General features: G+C 42.2%; 2 protein-coding genes across 6 annotated transcripts in view; one reads left to right on the top strand and one right to left on the bottom strand.

Annotated features, from left to right (window-relative positions):
* The window catches only part of LOC126259386 (uncharacterized), a 229,236-nt gene that overhangs the window by 83,615 nt on the left and 120,038 nt on the right, over positions 1-25,583 (top strand). The gene's annotated exons all lie outside the window — the stretch shown is intronic.
* LOC126259388 (neuroparsin-A-like) overlaps positions 1-25,583 on the bottom strand; it is a 244,252-nt gene that overhangs the window by 160,278 nt on the left and 58,391 nt on the right. Inside the window, exon 1 of one of the 3 annotated variants that reach the window (XM_049956145.1) lies at positions 1,175-1,234. The exons of the other annotated variants lie outside the window; for them this stretch is intronic. The gene's annotated coding sequence lies outside the window, so the exon portion shown is untranslated. Of the gene's footprint in view, positions 1-1,174; positions 1,235-25,583 lie in introns of those variants that run through there. 3 annotated transcript variants of the gene reach the window in all.

Genomic DNA, 25,583 nt, shown 5'->3' with positions numbered 1-25,583 from the left:
AATCCGTAATAGAATCTAAATGGCAGTCATGATTTAACACGAATGTAATTTATAACGTAAAGAATACCTAGCTACAAAAATTGCAGCATTATGAACTTATTTTAGATTTTTCACACTTCTGCTTAGTTAACTGGTGGCTTATCTTAATTTATTGTGATTTATTTTGTCAGTCAAGGTCACTTAAGGCCGCCTAAACGCAATGCAAACATATATTCTATTATTTATTTTTAACATGATGACAAGATAACGCTACTTAACAATACAGCCTTCCCTACACACGTGAATCTATGAATGTAAACACCGAATATTAACTTCATTTCTGCAGCACATTTGTGAGAGATGTGGTGACTCGCATTCCAACGACCGGAAATCCGTGACACTAACAGCGGCAGTGTAATAAGTAAAATGCATAGCTGGTGCATGTCGTGAAGGTTCGTTAAATATCGGAGTACTACAACAACACTCGAGTCTCACCAAAGCGGAACCGCCCTTGAAACCCTTCACATGTGACAACTGTAATGCACTGTTCTAATCAATTGTCTCTGTGAATATGTCTAGCTCTATTATATATGATGCTGATGAGTAGCGGTATTAGGTCGTTAAGCCATTCAAAGAAGGAATAAATAAATAATAAACGCATAGGCGTAAGGTGATGAAACTTTGGAAATACAGTTTTGTTTAAGGGCCGACCTCTGTGAGAAATAATGGAAAACACTAAGTAAAGAAATATTCATGAAAGTAATATGCTGAGTTATTATTGCATCGAAGTGGAAAAAAATGAGATTCCTGAATAGTATGTAAATATTAGGACTCATCACCTGTTTTTGTCGGAAACACAAGTCTGCCTTTTAATTTAAACGTCTCAGTGTCACGGGTAGTCCACAGAATGGCACTCAACGGTGGCTGGCAAACCGGGTGCGGCCGTACAAAGTACGTAGCTGTAATCCCTTCAGCGAAGCACCGGACATGAGCTGCATACAGAGATGTGACGAGTTCCGTGTAATATCATGCAGACTTCCGATTTTACAATACGATCACATTCGATGTACTATCTGCAGCTTCGGAAATGAGACAAATCCTCTAGTTGGTACCTCGATACGCTAACCTACGCGTTTGGTAACACAGATGAGCCGCTTTGCGCGTGGGTGAGGTGGAAGTGTCACAGAAGACTTACAGAGATCGGTGGCACGAAGACGCTTATGGCCTGTCCTGCTGACAACTGGAAGCTAGGTCGCCCTGCGGTTCACTATTTATAATATCGGGTCAGGGTCCGTAGTTCAGCTGGGCGCACGGCCCAACGCCATCTGTCGGTCCTGTTGCTACGTGGCCTTCCTTAAATGGACATTTCGACGGACAGCAGGTGGGGACACCGATTCAGTCGCCGGAGCATGTATTTACAGAAGCAAATGATGGGTGATGCCATCCATGTGTTTGCGGAAGTCTCATCCTATATATTTTATAAACGTCTAGTGCTTTATTGTTGTTGAATCCACAGGGTTCAGTATTCGATCCACGAATATTCCTTATACCGGGTGATCAAAAAGTCAGTATAAATTTCAAAACTGAATAAATCACGGAATAATGTAGATAGAGAGGTACAAATTGACATACATGCTTGGAATGACATGAGGTTTTATTAGAACCAAAAAAATACAAATGTTCAAAAAAAGTCCGACAGATGGCGCTTCATCTGATCAGAATAGCAATAATTATTATAACAAAGTAAGACTAACCAAAGATGATGTTCTTTACAGTAAATGCTCAATATGTCCACCATCATTCCTCAACAATAGCTGTAGTCGAGGAATAATGTTGTGAACAGCACTGTAAAGCATGTCCGGAGTTATGGTGATGCATTGGCGTCGGATGTTGTATTTCAGCATTCCTAGGGATGTCGGTCGATCACGATACAGTTGCGACTTCAGGTAACCCCAAAGCCAATAATCGCACGGACTGAGGTCTGGGGACCTGGGAGGCCAAGCATGACGAAAGTGGCGCCTGAGCACACGATCATCACCAAACGAGGCGCGCAAGAGATCTTTCACGCGTCTAGCAATACTTTTTTTTTTGTTCTAATAAAACCCCATGTCATTCCAAGCATGTGTGTCAATTTTTACCTCTCTATCTACATTATTCCGTGGTTTATTAAGTTTTCAAATTTACACTGACTTTTTGATCACCCGGTATATGTGAATGGCCTTCGACTTAACATTCATCAGGCAGATCTGGTACTTTTGCAGGCGACTCTAGCTTTACAATACATCCCATTTGCGACAAAGCAACAGAATAATTCGTCATAGATGTTTTCAGATATTAAGTGGTTCTTCGAAAATTGGCTCTCCCTTAATTTTGAACAAACACGCTGTATTTGGTTTTGTGCAACAAGTACAGTAATACCAATAATAGATTTAACGTTCAGCTACTATATCTCTTTGTATAATTGCTAGTCTTGTAAACTAATGAATCAGCCTCCTAACATATTTAGTGCATTTCCACCACTAATGTCTTCTGAAACAATTTTCTGTGATAACTTATCCCTGAAAAAGAAAGTGATGGTTCTACAAAAACAATCAATAAGAATAATTTTGTTCACCCGCAGTCTTCATGTAAGTAACCTCTTCAGGGAACTATGCATTTTAACAGTACCGGTAATGAAACATGTCGTAAATAATCCATCATAAGAATAGTGATATCTGTACCTGCAACACTAGAAGAAACAATGATTTATTATCATTATGAAAGCTGTGAGTGGGTCAAAAGAGAATTCAGCATTCATCAAAAAATATGTTTTTCATCATTTGCTCAATAACATAAAATTTATGGCAGGTAACAAACCAAATTTTAAGTGTAGCCTAATATTTTTTCTTCTAGATAACTACTTCTATACCACAGACAAATTTTAATTTAAACTGGTAGCCTGATAAGAAAACCCTAGTTTAATTGTTTTTGCAAAAGTAGGACTGAAAAATAACGGTTTCATAAATGTTAAAACTAATTATATTTACATATCCTATAAACTGATTCGTTCCATATCGTTTCGATGAAAAAATCGTTCAAATGTTCTTCGGAACGTGTATCTAAGTAATTATAGTGATACTTAATCACCTGGAATCACTCTCAACATCAGGCTGCAACAGAGAGGTAATCTAAAATGATTTCGCTTGGCTGTAATAAAGAAGATGATACATTTATTCGCACTGGGAAGTAGCAGTCACAAAATCATTAGAATGTTACAGGCTTCATCATCCAGTTTATTTACATCTGCATCTATACTCAGCAAGCTACTGCACGGGAAGTGGTAGAGTGTACCTTGTGCGTATATCATAGATTTACTGCAGTCAGAGTAACTTTTTACCAGTCAGGTTATCTTTATCATTTGCTACTTTTCTCTCAAATGGATGCTACTCCACATGTTATCATTATTTTGAACTAAAAGTAAGGTTTCTAGTTAGTATTTCAGCTGTGTATCCACCTTCTTACGAGCTCTCACGCTTGTGATTATACGTATTAATTGGCTGTGAAGAGTGCTTCTGGATACGATTATTTAAATTTAACAAGGTCAGGTTTATACAAATACCATGATATTTCGAAGTAAACCTGCAATACTGAATTATCACTGTTTATTTTTACTTCTTGTTAATAGCTGATTTCCTCATGGCATTATTTATATTTACACAAAGCATTAGATATCGCAAAAAATACTATGTTTTTAATACTTTTTGTCTCAGAAAATTTCGTGAGAAATATATACATTATGAAACTGTTGTTAAAATACATCTAACTTCTTACATGCTCATTCTTTTTTAAATCATCCAGTTTTGAATATTATCGAGCAATAAGTTTGAGTGTAAATAAGATAGATAACACACGTAGATATAACCAAACTAAAATTTATCTGTATCATGTACTACTGACGTTAATTACGATTTCCCTAGCTCTTCCGATCTTTCTTTAGTTTTCATATGCTATCCTGTCTCCAAAAATGATCAATTATCTAAATTCCCCTCACCAGCTCCGATGCCACGTCTAGGTCGTTCACAGCTTTCCCCTCTTATACCCTTCCTGTCACAATCATCCTGAACAGTACTTAACCTACTTCATCGTACAAGGATGTCAAATATGAAATCTGCGTATTCAGTGCAGTCTTGAGTCCCTTTATTCTTTCATGCATGTGACCAACAAGAAGATGACTTTCATGGAAGAAAAGTGAAGCCCCATCTCGACTGACTGGATGCAGCACTAACGCATCATCTCCCCATTCACAACGATCATCACTCGAAGTAGTTTGGCATTTCACACTTACAAGCAGTATATGATGTTTTAGATAAACAAATGCTTGGTTAGAACCACTGTGACGAGATGTATGTCATACTAAATCTCTGCCAGTTCTTTCATGGGTAAACAGAGAAATGAAATAAGAGTGAGGGTGCTAACCTTCTTCGAAAGGGCTATGGGGCCTAATGATTGCAACACGCCCATAAGACGAGCCGTTCACTGTGTTCCATGTCCTAAATCTATGGAGCATCGTCTAAAGTTTAAACCAATCTCTGTGCTTCCATCTCAGGCCAAATGTTCTTCTGCCCCCAGTGTACCAACCACCTACTAGCAAGCCGGAAGACACAGATTCTTTGCAACTTAGTAACTTTGATGACTGACAGATACATTTGTGATCAAAAGTATCCAGACACCTGGCTGAAAATGACTTACAAGTTCGTGGTGCGCTCCATCGGTAATGCTGGAATTCAATATGGTGTTGGCACACCCTTAGCCTTGATGACAACTTCCACCCTCGCAGGCATACGTTCAATCAGATGTTGGAAGGTTTCTTGGGGAATGGCAGCCCATTATTCACGGAGTGCTGTACTGAGGAGATGTATCGATGTCGGTCGGTGAGGCCTAGCACGAAGTCGGCGTTCCAAAAAATCTCAAAGGTGTTCTATAGAATTCAGATCAGGACTCTGTGCAGGCCAATCCATTGCAGGTATGTTATTATCGTGTAACCACTCCGCCACAGACCGTGCATTATGAACAGGTGCTTGATCGTGTTGAAAGATGCAATCGCCACCCCCGAATTGCTCTTGAACAGTGGGAAGCAAGAAGGTGCTTAAAACTTCAATGTAGGCCTGTGCTGTGATAGTGCCCCCTCCATGAAAAACACGGCCACACCATAACACCACCGCCTCCGAATTTTACTGTTGGCACTACACACGCTGGCAGATGACGTTCACAGGGCATTCACCAAACCCACACCCTGCCATCGGATCGCCACATTTTCTACCGTGATTTGTCACTCCACACAATGTTTTTCCACTGTTCAATCCTCCAATGGTCACGCTCCTTACACCAAGCGTTTGGCATTTACCGGCGTGATGTGTGGTTTATGAGAAGCTGCTCGACCATGAAAACCAAGTTTTCTCACCTCCCGCCTAACTGTCATAGTACTTACAGTTTTAGGAAGCCATTGAGAAATACAAAATCGCTATGAATGTCCTGGAATTCATTAGTTACTCCAAGCGCGAAATCTATACTGAATAGTGAATGCCTTTTGGCACAGAACACCATTCGTTAGCTACTCAGTTATTTTTATATTCAATAGGTCATGTTCTCGATATCAGTTCGTTTATAAACTTAAATATATTATTGAGTATGCCATTACATATTGACAACATTTAAATTGCATGTGAGTTAATTCTCCTTAACTAACAAAACATGAACACAATACCCATCTAAAAATTTCTGCAGAGTTGATGACTTTGTCAGGGAAAATTATTTTAGTTTAATCATAATTATTTTAATAGTCTCTCAGCAACCATAATCAAAAGGGGAAATAGCCAGATGTTTTTATGGTAACATAATTTTCTCTTTTCTGTGCAAGAGAAAAGCCATCTCGTACGTAATGTAAGTTCATTTTGAATCCTAGTGCCGTATTTATGATATCTATTATTGTTTCCAGTTGTGACATAGTGAATAGCGTATTCCAAGATGAAATGAACGTACTTTGGGGCTTTTAATGCTATGAAATGTCAGATAACAAATTTCTACTACTGTCTAAAAAACAGGACACGTTTATTCACTATCAATATACATATTAAAATACAGCTTCATTGTCAGAGATTCTGCTTACTGTTGAAATCTAAGAGATCGACCCTCACATCTGCGCGAGGAGTTTCTACTCGTCAAAGGGAAGGCGTTACCTTATGTCATTAACTGTAATTAAACAGAGGTTCGTTTTTCATCGTGAAATTGAGAATGCTCTTAAAAATATTTCACATAGCAATTCCTCTTTATAGTCCATTTTTTTCTAGGCGTTAAATACAATAAAAATGAAATAAGTGTTAAAATTTGTAGTATTATGAAGCCGATTACAGGCCGATAGTTGGCTAAGCTACTGAAATAAGCTCCTTGAAATATAACAACAGGAGCAAAACGCGGCGTATTTATCCACAGTAGCAATTACTGTTGCCAGAATTGCCACGCCTTCATACACTACTCCAGATAAGATGAATCATTTCCCGTATTATTCCTCACTCTTCCAAACATATTGAAAAAGATTCCGTGAGTATGGATTACGTTTTCCGGGAACGTTGAGAGTTTATCAGCGGGTCACTGTCGGCTAAAGAGCTGATTACTTTATTCCTCATAAACGCGCGTCAAAACCAAAGTGCATCACTGATTTAAAAGTCGCGAAAATACATCCAGCGCAGCAGACACTGCACCTAGAACGAGAAAAAAAAAATTCCAGCAGTTGTTGCTTCCTCAAATTGCGCTGGACGTTTGTATGTTTATTCAAAACAAGACGACGGCTAATTTGAGATGGAGTACTAAACAAAACAAGCGATAAACGCCACGGCCAGGCTGCAAGAACGCACGGCGGAGAGGATGCGAGTCGACACGTTATCGCACTTCCTGGAGATGTTGGTTGTGCCGAGGGGGGCCGCTGCTGTGTGTGGCAACGGGCTTCAATGAGTGGTCTCTCCAGATAGCATAACGATTCCTTGGCGTAATCAGCCGTAACGACGCCACCGACCATTCCTCTCTGTCGTTTCCTGTCACGACTGTTATTCTACCACTACACTCTAATTCCAGAGGCTATCTTACGGTGAGAGGCGAACGGTACTTCCGACTCCAGTACCTTAGTGCCATTCGGTAATATGGATGTTTTGATACAAGTGGGGGAGAGGCGGGAAAAGTGGCCGAGCTAGCGTATTCCTATTTTCTAAGCTGAGTAGCAATAGACGGAAGTGCATAGAAGCGGGTAATTTTAATTTTCAACTATTGGAGTATAATAAGAAATGGTTTAAGTACCTCAGGATCAAATTAAGTACTTTAAAGAATTCAATCTTCACAAAGAGGCAAAATGAGCACTGTGCCCGAAATGACCAACTTATCTTTAAATACAAAAATAAGGACCAAAAAACTGATTCAACAAAGAACTAAATATATTTTATTGTGTAGCATTATTCGAACTATATTTTTCAGAAATAAAAGCCAAACTGATGTTCGTTAACTTCTGTACAAAGTTCGTGGGACCAGACGGAGTACAATGGGCACTAAATCCACTGCTCTGCTGCCCTTGAATTGGAAATTTTTTTTCCCAGTACATGCACACTATGTCTTCACTGTTGCCGTTGTAAAGAGGTCTTCTAGGATTGGGATTGCTGCTCTTCACACTCTTCTTTTACTCCCTTTCTTCTCTTTGGGAAAAAACATATTTGTGCCAATAGCTGTTCCATTTCATATGTGTGATAAGAATGTATAAAATTGTACAGCTGTTGGCACAAAAAGTGTTTTTTTTTTTCAAATATTTATCGGCTATAGATAACCACTTGAAGTAGGCTTTATTTCTTCTCTTTGGTTGCTTCTCGTTTTTCCCCCTTTTTTCTTTTTCTTCTCTTTGTTTACTTACCGCTTCTAGGTCAGTGTTAGCAAGATTTGTTTGTAAGTATGTCCACGGAGCCCTGTCGTTACGTTCTCCCTTACTCAAAGAGGCCAGAATCCACCGCCAAGATAGTCACATTGCACGCAGTGACGCCTTTACACAAAAGCTGCATACTCTTTAATAGCACGATCTATGGAGTCTAGAATGATCACTTTCAACATAATTTCATTAAAAAGACGCAGTTCACATTTCCTCTTAGCAATAAATACACAAACTGACCGCATACCTTACATCAGGAAAACTAAAATCCACAAAGATTATTATTACTCTGAGGGTCAGCACAACAAACAGGTTAGACTTCGTTGGATGTCTGAGGCTTCCAGGTAGAATAAATTAAAGCATTTCCCGCGCCCTGTCAGCACCTTATAGCACTCAGGACCCCAATGGTCACTTTTCTCGCCTTGGCCACTTTGCCTGGTTCTCCCCTAAATACAAGTAACTATTCGATACCTTTGTTTCGATCCCGGGTACTTTTAGAATCCATCCATTCTATCAGTACTTACTCGGTATTGAAGAAAAAGCACTTTCAGCGAATCTATTTTGTGCTCGTATCCCAGTGGTGCGTGAATGCCTGTTTGCTTGTGTCTATGGTACTGCTTCGCCCCCCCCCCTCCCACCGCCACACTGGCCTTCGTCTGCTGTGCCCGTTCATCCGTTCGTCGCCCATACTGTTTGTTGTGGTTTGTAAGTTTCCAGTGCATGCTTTATGTCAAAGGTTTGTTAGCCTTTATTGTGTCAAGGTTCCGCTAAAATCTAAAGTATGGACCTATTTTACTAAAATATACGACATCACGGCAAAGTGCAACGGCATTTTATTGACAGAACTAAGAATGGGTATGGGTTAATTGAATTAAATGGCCATGACCATGTAGCCATTGCTACTCTGCTGGATCCAGGGATCAAAAACCTGCATTTTCTGGATCCAGCAGCATGCTGGCGAGCCACACAAAATCTAATAATTATGGTTTATCAGGAACAAAGCAGCCCAAGTGAACCCGAGGAAGATGCTACTTCGTGTATTGTAACATAGTAAAATGATGTTTGGAAACGACATAAAAACTTAGCGCAAGGCTGCAAATAGAAAAAGGAAACAAAATATCATCTTTATATGTGAAACCGTGTAATATCTTTAAAAAACAACCCATTTACAGAATGAGCAGACGTGAGTCATTTTTGCGTGTCTGTTCAAATATGCGCACCAATGCTTATTTATTTAATTATTTGTTTATTTAACTTGATATGTTTAGGGCCATCAGACCATCTCTTATATTGGACCAGGCTTTGACACATGCAGTATTTTTTTTTTAACCGTAGTTACCTAAGAGAATGATTTCAGTGTCTATAGCGACAGTGTAAGTAATAGTACGAACTAATAAAGTTAATATTGGCAGTACTTTTATTATTGCAGCTGCTAATAATACTGATAATAATAATAATAATAATAATAATAATAATGACAGTAAAAACAATAATGGCAGTGGTAGATATAAAACAAATTTATGTATGTGGGTTGGAACTTTAATAGTGGCAACTATTTATTTACAGCTCGTACAAAATAGATACGTGTTCCAAAGTTTTAATGGCCTTCAAAGTAGTCACAATTCGTTGCCAGCGATGTGGAAGTCGTAGGATACTCTTAGCAGTGCCAGTTCGAGCGGCGCGGTCTATTGCCCGACTAATTTGTAGCAGTTCTGAAGCGAATGCCGTGAAGGGTTTCCTTCAGTTTAGAAATCGAGGCTTTAGTCAGGAGAGTGCAGTAGGTGGTATAGCACTTAGCAGCCCCATCAGTCATACAAATCAGTAACAGCTTGCTCTATACGTGCTTGAGCATTGTCCTGCAAAATGATGGTCAGGTCCTGCAGAAAGTGTCATCAGCTCTGTCTCTGTGCTGTTCAGTTTTGGAACACAACCTACGACCAGCTTAGAGACAGAAGTGATGACACTTTCTGCAGGACCTGACCATCATTTTGCAGGACAATGCTCAAGCACGTACAGTGCAAGCTGTTATAGATTTGTTTGACTATGGGGCTGCTAAGTGCTATACCACCTACTGCACTCCCCTCACTTAAGCCCTCGTGAGTTCAACTCTATTTCTAAACTGAAGGAAACAGTTCACGGCATTCGCTTTAGAACTGCTACAAATTTGTCGGGCAATAGACCGCGCCTCTCGAACTGTCAACATAACTGGCACTGCTAAGCGTATCCTACGAATTCCACATCGCTGGCAACGGGTTATACACAATACTGGTGACTACTTTGAAGGTCAGTAGAGCTTTGAAACACGTATCTATTTTTTGCGAGCTGTAAATAAATAGTTGCCTCTATTAAAGTTCCAACCCTTGCATGTACAAAATAGATGTTTTCTGATAAAGCGAGTTCTGGGGAAAGGATATTTAAGGAGACTGCACCAGGTAAGAATGCAGGAAAATGAGGAATATCTGGCTGGAAAGAAGGATGTATAATGGTAACAGGTGCGTATAGGGACAACGGTAATCATGATTGTTGCTTTAATAGATAAGTCACTAACTGTCCTCTGAAGCTGGAGATGTTATTCGGTTTTCTAATATAATGCAGGAGGTAATTCTAGAGTCGAGTTCCTGCTACCCAAAAATACTTCAAGTAAGCGGTTGAACGATGGAGTAGGACCGAAAGGAGTTTGCTCTGATTGGAACGAGTGTTTCTGCCATGTTGTTCAGACAAGAGATTTAACGTCGAGGAGAGATATGGGGGACGTTGTAATTCGGTAAGACAGCAGAGAAGACAGAGGCTATGGAAATCTCTGCGCTTGTCTGTACGCAGAAAGTATAGCTGTGCGTATGATTGTGAAATACCATCAAAGAGTCGAACATGACAGTTATAACGAACACAGGTATTCATATGCAGTTCCAGGCTCCAAGAGCTGTCCTGAGAAACGCCTTGCAGGATAACATCGCTGTAGTCAATAATTAGAAGTATAAGTATTTGTATAAGTTTATTTTTCAGGTCAGGATGGAAGAGCTTTTTATATCTTTAGGGCATGTAGAGCTGTTGATTCCCTCTTATCGCAGTTGCAACATCTAGTAAGTGTTTACTTTCGAAAGCTGGTGCAACTATGACTCAGAATGTAAATAAATTGTCTTTTAAATAGTCGCAGCAATAGCTCTTTTTGCGAAATTTTCGAAGGACGCATATTTGATTAAGGATTCTCATTAATAAAGAAATATGAGTATTTAATGCCTTTTATTGCGCTACATAAAATATATAAGTAAAATATTATATATTCTCAGCATTACTTCATTAGCATAAAACATTTAAAAGGGTGTAGACATGAGTGCTCATGTAAGGGCGTCGCAGGAACATACATGGGACGGTATTGCTTGCTACTTTGATGGTATCCGAACATCCCTGTTCGGGTATGGCGCGTGGCAAGAATGTTTGTCCTTAAATGTCCGTATGAGTTCTCATTTCTTTGATATTCTCGTCGCGGTCATTTCGCGATACATATGTGGGAGGATGTAATATGATGTACGCCTGTGCTAGGGACGGGTGCACTCGGAAATTCAACAGTAAACGTCTCCCTGTTGCACTACGCCTCTCATATAGCGTCTGATGTTGTTTAGTTTCTTCGTAAACTTCTTGTGCCAGTTATATGAATCAGGGACGAAACGCACCGCTCTTCTTTGGATCTTCTATAACACTTCTGTTAAGGGTCTATTCCCTCAACCAGCCTATAAAAAAAGCGATTTCTGGTTTTTTAACCCTATAGATCAATTAATGGAAACCTTTTGTATATTATTTGTTTATTCGTGGACAACATTTTCTGATTTTTTAAAAGAAATTTAGTCATTGTTACGCTCCGCATCCGAGCAGATGAAGTTGCTCTATCCAAAATGAGGCGTGTCCATGATGGAAGTCCTACAATCTGCAAATCTCATTTGAAATCAAAAAACAAACAATTTTTTTAATCTACCGGATATTGCGCACGGAGTAAAATCAGAGGTTTTTCCTTAATTTGAAAAAATAATAAATTGAAGGACGTTTGAAACAATGATGTATAGTAATTTTGTCTTGTTTTTCTGATCACGTTAACTACAGTAACTAATGACTAAATTAAAATAAGGAAAATAGCTCCTTGTGGACATGCACGAGGAGTAACTCATCCAAATTTCAGGAAGATATCTTTATTAGTGGGCCCGCATTCTACTCAGACAGCTTGAAATACAAAAATGTTTTCTAATTTCGACATAAACGTTTTATCCTGGTGGAGCCATGCAGCAATCGCCGACATAGTGTGAGGCGGAATAAGGGGAACCAGCCCGCATTCGCCGAGGCAGATGGAAAACCGCCTTATAAACCACCTACGGCTGGCCGGCACACCGGACCTCGATACTAATCCGCCGGGCGGATTCGTGCCGGGGACCGGCACGCCTTCCCTCACGGAAAGCAGCGCGTTAGACTGCGCGGCTAGCCGGGCGGGCAAGTTACAATTGTACTCGTACCTGTCTGAAACTTCGACACACAGGAAGCCTTGTTGCTGCTCTAGCGGAACGACTTCGACAGCCCTCAGGCGGTGTTTGCCTTCCTTCAGGCGCTACAGCAGCTGCGAGGCTTAATGTGTGTCGAAGTTTCACTCATGTTCGAGTACATTTGTAACCGTGAATACCATTTGTAACGCATATCTTAATATCGCATATCTTAATATCTGTTACACCATTAGGCCGGCCGGTGTGGCCCAGCGGTTCTAGGCGCTTCAGTCCCGAACCACACGACCGCTAAGGTTCGAATCCTGCCTCGGGCATGGGTGTGTGTGTGACCAACCCACAGAAGAGCACGAAAAGGAGGAATGAAAATGTATAAGTACCCTTGCCTGCCATGGATTACATTCAGATTTCGTCGAATGGTTTCAAACGGTTCGTAGCGGTTACAACTTGTGCACAAGAGCAAAAATTGCGGTCGTGCTGTCGTTCAGAGGGGTTACATCATGTTTAATGGGGATGCAGCCCCGCAGTGTCCATGGAGAAGGGTTGAAACGTCGGACGGTGACAGCAGTGTCAACCGTTGTGAATAATGTCTTTCTGCTGCTCAGCTCACTGTGAACTGTCGTCTTTTACCGCGAAATGTGTAGGAATCAGCACCCTACGGAGAGGGGGTGGTTTCATTGGCACTCTTTATGCCACTCCATGAGGTCTTTTCGTTCCGATTCTGAGCGTCGGTGTACCTGGAATGTTTTCCTCGGCCACGCATTAAAAAAAATCAGGTGATTTCAGCGCAGGGCGTCGCAGTTCTACTCTCCATCGCAGGTACGTCAAAAAAGGGGTGAATTGTGGGTAAGAGGGGCTATGACGATATTCCTATCGTGTGACACGTCCACGGTGGCACTGGGCAGAATTGTAGTGATGTTCGATACCTGTGTGACATCAGTAACCCATCTTACACATCACATGAACTTCTGAGCTGTGACTTTTTTTTTTTTCTTCATATGTCGACACCTTACTGTTTGAAGCGTAATTGGGACCGAGGGTGACGTCGCAGGGTGTCATTCTGTTACACCATTAGGCCGGCCGGTGTGGCCCAGCGGTTCTAGGCGCTTCAGTCCCGAACCGCACGACCGCTAAGGTTCGAATCCTGCCTCGGGCATGGGTGTGTGTGTGTGATGTCCTTAGGTTAGTTAGGTTTAAGTAGTTCTACGTTCTAGGGGACTGATGACCTCAGATGTTAAGTCTCATAGTGCTCAGAGCCATTTGAACCATTTGTTACACCATTAGGCGCTTTGGGACGCTGAATGGCGCAATCTGCCCACGCCAAACAAACTCCGTTCTCTCAAGGCGACGACGCGTGTGTGGCAGTCATCCATGCGAGCCACTCGCAGAGATTCAGTTGTTCTTTGTCGGCTCCGCATTGGCCACACCTGACTGTCTCACAGTTATTTATTGCGTCGTGAGGACCCGCCTCTCTGTCGCTGTGGGGCGGTTTTGACGGTGGTGCACATTTTATTAACTTGTCCGCTTTTAACTGTGCTCAGGCAGACATTTGCGCTGCCTGATACGCTCTCTGCCCTTTTACTAGATGAGTCTAACATGGTGGACTTAGTTTTGCGTTTTATTCGGGCAGGGGGTTTTTATAGTTTAATCTGAGTGTTTGTTTTTTTAGTGTTGATTCTGGCTTTTAGCCTCTGATTTTAAACTGAGTTTTTAATGTGTTCTTGGTGGTTGGCTTTTCCTCTTTTTTTCTCTATGGTCGGCCAACCACCGTCACACTCTGTGTGTTTTAATTTGTTTTCTCTGATCACTGTCGGAGTCTTTCTCGTCCTGTGTCGTCTTACGTCTTTCCTGCTGTTCGTTTTTTATTCTCTTTGGGCGGTTTTAATTTTTTGGAAAAAGGGACCGATGACCATCGCAGTCTGGTCCCTTTAATCCCACAAACCAACCAACCAACACCATTAGGGAGGAACGTTGTAGCACCTTTGAGGCAAATTTCAAATTTAAGCGTTGGATGGGTGGGAATGACGTAGCTCCGAAAAACGTATCCTTTAATTCTGTTGTGCAGTGTAGATACTTTCACTGTAAATAGAGTGAATATAAAATCAACCTGCTATGAAACACAACATAGTTCAAAACAAAATATTCGTAATGAAGGAAACAATTATTTGTTTTATTTCCTTTATGTATCACTGAAGATACCTAACACAAGTAGGAGAAAATAGTAAAACCAAGGAGAAATTTGGAAAAAGAATTAATGCCCAGTGAGATACAAAAATTTTAAGTTTTGATGATGACGTAATTCTGTGTCGGCCTGAGTGGCCGAGCGGTTCTAGGCGCTACAGTCTGGAACCGCGCGACCGCTACAGTCGCAGGTTCGAATCCTGCCTCGGGCATGCATGTGTGTGATGTCCTTAGTTAGGTTTAAGTAGTTCTAAGTTCTAGGGGACTGATGACCTGAGAAGTTAAGTCCCATAGTGCTCAGAGCCATTTCAACCATTTTTTTTTTTTTTTTTGTAATTCTGTCAGAGACTTCGAAGATCGACTGAACAGAAAAACTGTCTCTTAAAAAAAGAGATTATAAAAGGAACCAACGGTAACAAGAGCTATGGAGTGTAGTCGAATTAAGTCGGGCTACACTGAGGGAATTACATTAGGAAATGAAAGACCAAAAGGAGACAGGTTTTGCTGTTTGGGTAGCAAAGAACTGACAATATTCTTTTTGCTGGCCTTATCCTGTATCTGCACATGTTCGGCATGTCAGTCTGGTTCAAAATGGTTCAAACGGCTCTGAGCACAATGGGACTTAACTTCTGAGGTCATCAGTCCCCTAGAAGTTAGAACTACTTAAACCTAACTAACCTAAGGACATCACACACATCCATGCCCGAGGTAGAATTCGAACCTGCGACCTTATCGGTCGCGCGATTCCAGACTGTAGCGCCTAGAACCTCTCGGCCACTCCGGTCGGCTGGTAATCTGGATTTGGCTGTGTTAGTGGTAGATGGTCGATTTATGCCCTTCCTGTCAACACTCCATCTCACCCCCTCCCCAGACCCCTTACCTGGGAAGGAATTTGTATACCTCACCTATTTGCGACCATTGTTATCCTATATGACAGTGTGCGAAAGTAGGCGAATCGTGTAAATGAGGTGGCACTGGGTACCAGCACGGTATTCACCTAGTCGGGTGTGGGAAACCACCTAAAACCCATATCCTGGCTGGTAGGCACACTGACCGTCGTCGTTTGTTTATCGGCAGGGAAGATTCGATCCGGGGCCGGCACAACTCCCAGAATCCCAGGAGCTAATGTATGCTGTTAACAGCGCGGGTCTGGAAAAAACTGATGACTCCGCCTCGTTAGCTGTGGGGCAACCGCAGCAGACAGATACCCGAAAGGGCCCGGGTTCGATTCTCGCCTAGATCGGATATTTTGCCCGCTCGGAGATTGGGTGTTGTGTTGCCTTCGCATTCGTATAGTCATTACTGTCATGAAAGTCGCCTCAGACACACTGTCGTGTCGTCTTTCCACTATTGAGATTGCTGCATGGGCACGAAACGAAAGGCCATAAATTGCAAAAAATTCTGATGACAGGAGCAAAGATGGCACTAAATGCAAATTTGTATTCTTATCTCGTAAGTTGTGCAATGTCAAAACTAAATTCCTTGTACAGATTGTCTTTGATAAGGCGTTTTTTTCTGAATTTACAAAGTAATAAGTGAAAGGAATACTTACTTTGACAGGTAAATGAAACAAACGTTACTATTTCTGTGGAGTTATAAGCATAATTAATTCAGTTATTTTCCACATAATTACAGCAGCGTATTATAGTTTTTATCTACAATATTATTTTTCCATCATCTACCTGATGTATTTACACCAGCTGTGTACAAATCAAATTATTTGAAATTTCTATCAGTTTTGTTTACTGAATCAGAAACGTTCAGGGTTCTAAGGCTGGATGCGACATGATGTACGTAATCGGCTTTTTTTTAGATGGATATTCTCGAGGCGGAACGTTCTTTTGAGTGAGTGCTCATTTTTCTGAATGCACATCTTAATACTGCTAAATTATCTCCGGACGATGTAAAGTTGCCAGGGCTACGGAGCTACAAGCTTCTTTGATGTGCGACTTGAAGTCATGGTCGGTTATATCGTACAATGTATCTGCTAAAATTCTACAAAAGACTAAGATCAGCGGTACTGGCCTACAGTTGTGTGCATCTGCTCGACGACCCATCCTGAAAACGATACTGGTGTGCGCAACGACTGTGAGGGAACCATAGTACGACCTTTAACAGTGATATAATTCTGTAAGACAAAATTAAGATTTCCGTGGCATATGTGTCCTCCGTTCTGCTGCCAGTACAGTCACTGTCGCACTGTAGAGGCTGTTTCACGAGGAACGGTAAATATTTTAGGAGTTGGTAGTACTATCGGATTCGAAGAAAACATTGCGTACGACATGTGTCCAATTTAGTCCTCAAGAGGTATTAAAATTTATGGGCTCTCCTAATTTTTCAATAAGCTGTGTTTATGAAATTTAGAGGAAATTTTATGCTTGCCATACGTTCTGTAGTTGTGTAAGATATTTGAATAACTGTTTCTCCCGCAATTCTTTTCATATTGTTGACTTCCTTGTTGCCATTTCTGTGTTTTTGGGCAGTGCTGCAAGAACGTGGGCAAATTCTGAACACTGAATTCTAAGATTTGTTTTCACATCCCAATTTCATCTGGTCAAATCAAACGGCTCTAAGCACTATGGGACTTAATAGCTGAGGTCATCAGCCCCTAGACTTAGAACTACTTAAACCTAACTAACCTAAGGACATCGCACACATCCATGCCCGAGATAGGATTCGAAACTGCGACCGTAGCAGCAGCGCGGTTCGGGACTGAAGCGCCTAGAACCGTTCGGCCACAACGGCCGGCTTTCATCTGATCATATCTCCACTCTTGGCAACGGCTTTGCCGCAGTGGCATCACCGGTTCCCTTCAGATCACCGAAGTTAAGCGCTATCGTGCTGGGCTAGCACTTGGATGGGTGACCATCCGGTCTGCCGAGCGCTGTTGGCAAGAGTGGTGCACTCAGTCCTTGTGAGGCAAACTGAGAGCTACCTGATTGAGACGTAGCGGCTCCTGTCTCGTAAGCTGACTTACGGCCGGGAGAGCGGTGTGCAGACCACGTGCCCCTTCATTTCCGCATCAAGTAACGCCTGTGGGCTGAGCATGACACGGCGGCTGGCTGTTCCGTTTGGCTTTCCAAGGCCTGTTCGGACGGATTTTAGTTCTTTTAGGTATTTCTCTAGTTTTTCTGAGTTCTTTCCATTCTTGGATAACTTCTTCAAGAACAAAATCGAACAAAACAAAAAAAAAAGGAGATACACCATTTCCTTGTCTAACATCTGTTCGTACTTCGAAACCTTCATATATCTCTTCTAAAAACTAGCTGTAGACACACTGCGGGAAAATATAGTACACACTTTTAGAGATTTTCAGTTCACTGAAGATTTATTGTTGCAACAGTGCACATGGAGTACATGAAATGATTACGTTTACAGATCAACAGCACAAGCGGTTCTGAGGTATCAGGTATCGTCCCATGCTGAAACACCCATGTCAGTACATGGTGTAGTCTCCACAGGCGGCAGTGCAGACGCTAACTCTGGCATTCAGTCGATTGTAAGGATTTCGAACACTCTCCTGAGATATATTAGGCGACGCCTGCCTGATCTGTTCACGTAGTTCTGTAAGAGTTGTTGGCTGACGAGTCGATTCACTTCTCGTCCCATCATATCCCATACGTGCTCGACTGGTGACAAATCCGGATATCCTGCTGCCAGGAAAGTTGCTGCACGTCTAGCAGAGCACGTTGTGTTTCACGGGCAGTGCGTGAACGAGCATTATCCTGTTGGAAAAACACATACCTTCCTGTTGCAAGAACGGCAAAAGAAAGCGTCTAACACCATTTTGCACGTACCGAGTGCTGGTTAGCGTCCTCTCCAGAAACATAAAAGGTAAACGAGAGTTGTAGCTTACCGCACCTCAGATCGTAAGGACTAGGATGGGGACAGTGTGTCTTGGACGAATACACTGTACAAGACAGCACTCGCCGGGTCTAAACTGTACGAGCAACCGACCATCACTTGCGCGCAGGCAGATTGGTTCAAATGGCTCTGTGCACTATGGGACTTAACTTCTGAGGTCATCAGTCCCCTAGAACTTAGAGCTACTTAAACCTAACTCACCTAAGGACATCACACACATCCATGCCCGAGGCAGGATTCGAACCTGCGACCGTAGCGGTCGCGCGGCTCCAGACTGAAGCGCCTAGAACCGTTCGGCCACTCTGGCCGGCGCGCAGGCAGAATCTGGTTTCATTGTGAAGACCACGGCGCGCCATTCCATCTTCCAGTGATCCTCTGACGACACTAGTCAAGCTGTGCACGTCGATGCTGTGGCGTGAGTGGAAAACGGGCTGGAGGTATGCGTGCCCTTAGTCTCAATGATCTACCACTACAGCGCATACAATCTGACGATCCTGGCGGTCGCCTGTGCTGCGTGGACGTCCAGAACCTCGTCTAAAAGTGTACAACGGTCACGTGACCACTGATACCGGAATCGTTGCGCAATTGACGCACCACGTCCAACTTATGTGGCAATTCTACGAAAGAATGATCTTTCCACTCGGAAGGCCGCGATTTGACCCTTTCCAAACTCGCTCAGTTGGCAGTAGGAAGCACGACTGCGTCTCCTTGGCGTGGTTGCCTGCTCGCTTCACACTGAGCCTTCTGGCTGTGAGCATTCCCTATTAAAGGGTAGACACAGATGGCGCTCTGGTAGGTACGCCACTACACTATCTGCTGGCGGACGAAGTTGAAACATCAGAACATTTGTTATCCCCCAAGTGGCATATGCCGTCATCGAATCAAAATCGACGTCGTCTTTCCAAGTGTACTAATTTTTTACAGGCGGCGTATTTGTTTTTATTACTGTTTGCCGAGGTATGTTTGTTGTTTCATCGTGTACACCAAAGTCTTCCAGTATACGAAACAGAGACGTTCTGCCAACAGACTTGTTCGAAGTCCATGAAGACAGAAACCTATGGCACACACCTTACTATTCTCTCCTGGATTTTGAACGTAAGACTCAGGAACTGCTCGAAGCATGACTTCTCTTCAGAAATCCACTGCGATATTCCACGATTTTGTCATCTACCTGCTTCGCACGCTTATTATGTAGCGTCTTCAAATGATCTTGTATGTAACTGGTGACAGTATTATTCCTCTGTAGTTATGACATCAGTTGTATCTCCTTCCTCGTGTTAAGAAATAATTAATGCTCAATTCCAGTCAACCACATACAGGTAAACTCCTTCCCTCCCCCCCCCCCCCCCCCCCCACACACACACACTTTCATTTAAACCCACAGATTATTTAAGGAATCGAACACCCATGTATAAAACGTCGCACCTCTCGAACTACGTACAACGACAACGATATGATTTTGCAGGTACATTCTGTGGTACATTTGGATACTGTCTGCAGAATATATAGGGAATAGAGGTAGTAGTAGGGAGTATAAAACTAAAATGTCAGGCCCGATGGCGAAGTGTTACAGCATGAACAGAGAAATTTGAAAATATAGTGAGCTACAAACTTTTTTATTTTATTCTTTTACAGGGGCGTCAGAGAGCAAAAGTTTTGGAAAGGTTTTAAATTAAGTGTAAACTTTTTGGGAAGTCGCGAAGTGCTCTTACACACTGGATAATGTAGTCTGGGTACTTGCACATAGTTAGTTACTTGCCTCAATATACATGTACACATTGTCTAACTTTAATTTACTTATTGTGTGTATTATGACAGCATTTTAAATTTTTGAATTCGGTCAATAATTGCATGAAATATTTGAAACCAAAATTTTTGCTGCCCCTGTAAGTCATTTGGCAGGCAACCTGCAATTAAATTGTGCACCATTAATCATGAACCATGAACCAGGTTATCTGTTTAGTAATGTAGATTCAGTAATATTGGTTTAAATGTTTTAACGAAATGTCATTTTTATTATTTTCTCAGTGCTAGTAATATTCATAGTAATAACTTCAACAATAGTCCTGTTGAATAGCGCACTGTTGTCATTGTAAGAAGCTAATGCGACCAACGTATTTGAGCTCTGCTAGCAGTTTGCGGTAAATAAATTAAACTTGTAGGGAGTTTATAGGGTCCTGGCACGGTCGCCACGTGTAAGCTGTGTACAGATGTAGATGTCGACGGCGCTGGGATACCACGGTGCTGGTATAGCCCCTGAGCGGCGGCTAGACAGTTGGTGACCGTGCCTGGGTTGGGAACTGGCTCACCGTCGCGCCCGCATCGCTTGCCATTCCGCCCCCAAATCACGGCCACGCGCCATGCAGGCGCATTTAGACCGGCCGTGCCAGCGACCTGGACACGTGCGGCGCCCGTCTCACGTCCGCCTCGGCTCGCGAGCTCACGCGACAAGTCAGCTGCCTGCTTCCGCTTACCAACCCCGTTTACAAGGGCCAATGGTACGACACCAGGAAAACGTGTGCCAGTCAACAATGTAGTCCGCGCTCGACTACCTGTAATAGCTGAAGCACTCCTGCATATACAGCGCTTTTCAAGTAGAGTAGTACATACTTTTAGGGGGTGGTAGTCGAGACTAATGCGAATAAAACCTTCCATAAAACATGCGTCCAATTTCTGTTGGTTACAGAGATGCGACTTGGTTTATTTAGAAGATGAATCAGTCACTTACTGTAGGCTTTCAAGATAAATGGAAATTTGGATAAAGGAGGGAGGCGTGCTAGGGTAGTCCGTGCAGTTGTGCATAGACACGGTGTCAGGATGGTGTAGTGGTTAGTATATCTGCCTAGTGGGCAGGAGACCCTGGTTCGAATCCTGGTCTTTGAACAAATTTTCATTCGCTGCTTCAGTCTGCATATATACATAATAGATGTTTTAGACTTGGAAAGGTCTCTGGAATCATGTACTTTCAATTGATAAAAGCACCTATGCCTGGTTTTCAGGAAGGTTCCCATGTTTTATTCGATGCCGAGGTGCTATTCCAATACCGTTGGGTTGAAATGGGAATGGGAATTTGGATTTAGGAGGGAGGCGTGGTAGAATAGTCCGTGTAGTTGTACAAAGCCACTGTGCCAGGGCGGTGTAGTGGCTTAACACATCTGCTCAGTGAGCAGGGCACCCGAGGTCGAATCCCAGCCTTGGTACAAATTTTCATTTGTCATTTCAGTCTGTATATATGCATTTATGCATATATGTTTAAAACTACGTAGTTTCAACTGATACATGAATCGACCACTCCATACAAGAAAGGATGACGCCAGCTGGGAAAGTTCTCCTACCGCTTATTGACAGAATTACGGATCAAATAGCGAAAGAGTTGACTGAACATGAGGTTGAAACGATTTTTAGACCCAGCAAAAAGATGAAAGAATGTTTAAGAAAGGCAAAATATGTACAGCATCCACTAGTGACAAAAAATGGCTCTGAGCACTATGGGACTTAACATCTGAGGTCATCAGTCCCCTAGAACTTAGAACTACTTAAGCCTAACTAACCTAAGGACATCACACACATCCGTGCCCGAGGCAGGATTCGAACCTGCGAACGTAGCGGTCGCGCGGTTCCAGACTGAAGCGCCTAGAGCCGCTCGGCCATATCGGCCGGCCACTAGTGCCACTTGGATCGTGTAAAATTCCATGTAGTTGTGGACAAGCATACATTCGAATCACAAAAAGGTATGTTAACATCTGCTGAGCCTAACACCAGGAGAACTGCCATCCGAGTCACACTTGCGAATCGGTCGTAGCTGAACACATTTTGCAAGATGGAATCCACGAAAAAAAATTGAGTAAGACGTGTGTTTTACCAAACACATTATCATTTACGCATGTGTGAAGGGGCCATAGAAATTCACAACCGTCACAATAATTCTCAAAGAAAAGAAAAAATGTTGAATAAAATCAGGATGTCGACCTCCACAGTGGCTTCAGCCAAAGAGAATCGCACAGTCGGCAAGACGTGACAAATAGTGATTCCCTCTCTACAACTCTATAAATACATGGCTCCTCGAGCCCTTCATGCATCTGCCATTTTACTCTGACGGTGTCTCCCGCAATGGCATACGAAACGTCAGGGAATAGGTTTATCCGGGATGGTCAGAAACAGTCTGTAAAGCTTGTAAGGATGTTTCAGGGTACACTGTGCTGAGAAATAATTGTTAAGAAAAAGAATTCGATAGGGTGCGCCTCTTCCGACTTAATTGGAGTTGAATTTAACCAGTTGGGCCGTTGCATTTGAAAATTCAAGTGGCCCGCCAGAGACGATGTTGTCAGTAGTGTTCTTCGTTTGATTTTCTAAAACCGAACAAGAGGGCGATACAAACACTAGACATGGAACATGGGACGGCGCTAAGAATCTAACGCGTGCGGAAGGCTGAGGAATCTCGTGCGGTATCATTTACTCTGTGAAACAACTGACACTAATTGTGTCTTGCGGTCTCCTAGGATTTGCGCGCGCAGCGGCCTGACTGGCTAACTTCAGTGCTAAATAACTCGTAAACGGTGAAATGTATCGAATTTTTTTCTTAACTCATTTTTCAGCACAGCGTGTCCTGCAGTACGCTTACAAGCTCCTGAGACTGTTTCTGACCACCCTGTATATCTGCCAAGGCCCCTGAGCACCGACGTTTTAACTGTAGTTTAACTGAAGAGATATACCGGTCAGAAGATAATCCAAATAAATACTCATAGAAGGTTTTAAGCAACGGTTGATTTTCATAAATTCCTCCTCGACTGCAATGCATTTTTCGAGTTCTCTTGACAACAAACACCACGTAGCTCTTCTGAGGTCTTCTGGTTTTTTGCTTTTTTCAGGTTTTTTTTCTATCAGAGCAGCACTGTTAATAATACGAACAATTCATCTTTTGTGTTTACTTTCTTATAGTAGACTTCGCCTTTCAACCACCCTCACCATTTCTGCCGATCCATCTTCTGGGGATCTTCTGTAAGATGAGTCAACAACACAAAGGCCAAGGCGGCACACTTACAGAGAAGCGTTCTCGAAAATGTGTGTCCAAAAACCCATGTCGGTTTTTGTCTCACCACCGATGTAACGAAATTGGAAATTTGTGGTAAGATCTTATGGGACCAAACTGCTGAGGTCATCGGTCCTAAGTTTGCACACTACTTAATCTAACTTAAACTAACTTACCCTACAGACAACACACACACCCATGCCCGAGGGAAGACTCGAAACTCCGAAAGGGGGAGCCGCGCGAACCGTGACAAGATGCCTAAGACCGCGCGGCTAATCCGCGCGGCTTGGTGTAACGACTGTTATTGAAACCGTCATTGCTGAAAGTGACTTCATCAATAAACAATATTAACGGGAATACTCGCCGGTGACTTCATCAGTAAACAATATTAACGGGAATACTCGCCGGTCTTCGATTAACCAATGACAGTAGTCCAAGCGTCTACCTTCATCTCCTTCTCCAAAATGTAGAATCCGTTGTAAATGATAAGGATAGAGGCCGTGTATACGTAGTGCACGCCATGTTTTTGTGTGTGTTATTTATAGGTATAGAAAATACGTGTAGAAAAGTGTGTGTGATTGTTGAAGGGCCCCTTTTCACCAGCTGAATACTGTGATCCATACAAAGTACTTTGTTTACTTAAGTTTTAGGGTGAGATAACTCCTGGGCTCCGCAACAATCTCACACAGTTTTGTGCAAATATGAATTTTTTTCTATTTAATGGCTTTCAGGACACGCCCATTCATCCATCTAAAAAGTAATGTCAGTTATTACGATACGAATATAAGTAAAGCGCAACACCCACTCTCCGAGCGGAAAAAATCTCCTAGCCGGCCGGGAATCGAACCCGCGCACCCTTCGCTTAGCAATCTGGCGGGCTGACCGCTCAGCTACCTAGGCGGACTACGAATAAACTTGAATCTCATAGTCTAAAATCGTTAGCAACTTATCCGCTACAAAACTCGTGCCCTGATACCATATCGGAATACTCATTTGTAAATACGTGTGGCATGCTTAAACAATACAACAGAAGTGATCAGCACGTCACGATTACAATTATAGTGGAAAATTTGAATTACGTAAACTTAAGCGCACCTTCTTAAGTTCAACTTAAAAACAAAAATTATAGCCTCTAAATAAAACCATAAAAAGTAGTGTACTAACACGGCAAATCAAAACTTATCTCTGTAACCATCTGTATTTCTGCAACCAACAAGTATAAAATCTTCTCTAAATTTCATAAACACAGCTTTAGAAAAATTGAGAGAGCCATTAATTTTCAATACCTCTGTCAGGTAATACAGAAGAACGTCGTGACAGGGAGGTTAACTCAAGGCAAGGAAGATAGAAATGGCCTTTCACTTCAATAAAAATGTGAACAAAAAGAGATCTATCTCCTCTCAAGCAAAGTCACAACACATACATAATAAAAGCAGAATTTTTATACTCAGCCGAATGCGTGGATTTAACTAAGCTAGAAAAGATAGAAATCATGGAAAACAAAGAGAGGAAAATCCCAAGAGGTACATGGGGACCAATAAAACAAATGGTGAATACAGGAATAGGAAATGGAGATCCGTACAAGGAAATTGGACAACTAAATCTAATGATGAGAAAACGTAATAGAATGATGTTTCACTGTCGTGTGTTTCAGATGAGTGAAAATAGGATATGCAAGAGAATTATTGAGTATGTCAACTGCAAAAAGTCTTCCTGATGCAGATGCAGATGCACCTACAGATTTAGAAGAAGTGTAATCCAAATAGACGACAAGGGACTGACTGGTCTCTAGCTCTGGGGATGCCTATGACCTTTGTTTGATTTGGATATACTTTGTTAGCACTTTGATATGCTTTCACCGACTAGAGGAAGAACTCACCCATTCGGTCTCCCAGCCAGAAATGTCATACGCCTTAGGACTATTTGCGTCAGGCGAATTAATTATTTAAACCTCAAGACGGGCTGAAGGAGGAAGGCAAACTATAACGTGCCGAGGGCATCGATGTCATTAGAGACAGAGCGGTGGCTCAGGCTGCAAAAGAGATGCCTAAGGAAATTAGCAGTCTTTTTTTTTTTTTTTTTTTTTTTTTTAAGACAACATCCCGGCAGT

This window comes from Schistocerca nitens, chromosome 5 (genome assembly GCF_023898315.1).
Source record: "Schistocerca nitens isolate TAMUIC-IGC-003100 chromosome 5, iqSchNite1.1, whole genome shotgun sequence".
NCBI lineage: Eukaryota > Metazoa > Arthropoda > Insecta > Orthoptera > Acrididae > Schistocerca > Schistocerca nitens.
The sequence above is the reverse complement of the archived record's forward strand: the minus strand, read 5'-3'. Positions and strand labels throughout refer to the sequence as shown.